Here is a 634-nt window from a genome sequence, read left to right on the forward strand (position 1 = left end):
ACGTATATACTGCACACATGCATGCACGCTCGCACATACAGACACACACACACGCGCACGCACACAGTCCTTGGGTTCTCTCTCTCCTCAATCACCTGAACACTCCATCTGTCCTCCTCCTCCCTCGATTTGGTCCTCACTCCCTCCCTCCCTCTCCTCCACCTGTTTCCTCCTTTCCCAATCTCTTTCACTTTAAACTCAAATCTACTGTGTCCTTGCTATCACTCTCTCTCCCTCCCTCCCTCCCTCCCTCCCTGCCTCCCTCCCTCCCTCCCTCCCTCCCTTCCTCCCTCCCTCCCTCCGTCCCTCTCTCTCCTCCTCCCTCTCTCCCCTCCTCCTTCTGCACGCAACCGACTCTCGGGCTCTCGTTCCCTCCTCTGCTCACACTCACTCGCTGCATCTCCCCCTCTTCACTTCTACCTCCTCCCACTCACCTCTCCGCACCTCCCTCTCACTCCTCTCACTCCTCTCGCTCCGTCACCTACTAACACATATCACCTCTCTCCATCTCCTCTGTCTGTAGTCTGTCGCTCAGCGTCTACCTCCCTCTTGTCTCCCTTGCATGCATACACTCACTCACTTACTCACCCACTCACTCGCTTACTCACTCACTCGCTCATTCACTCTTGCTCTC

The sequence above is a fragment of the Notolepis coatsorum genome, assembly GCF_963971535.1.
Source record: "Notolepis coatsorum genome assembly, chromosome: 14".
Lineage (NCBI taxonomy): Eukaryota > Metazoa > Chordata > Actinopteri > Aulopiformes > Paralepididae > Notolepis > Notolepis coatsorum.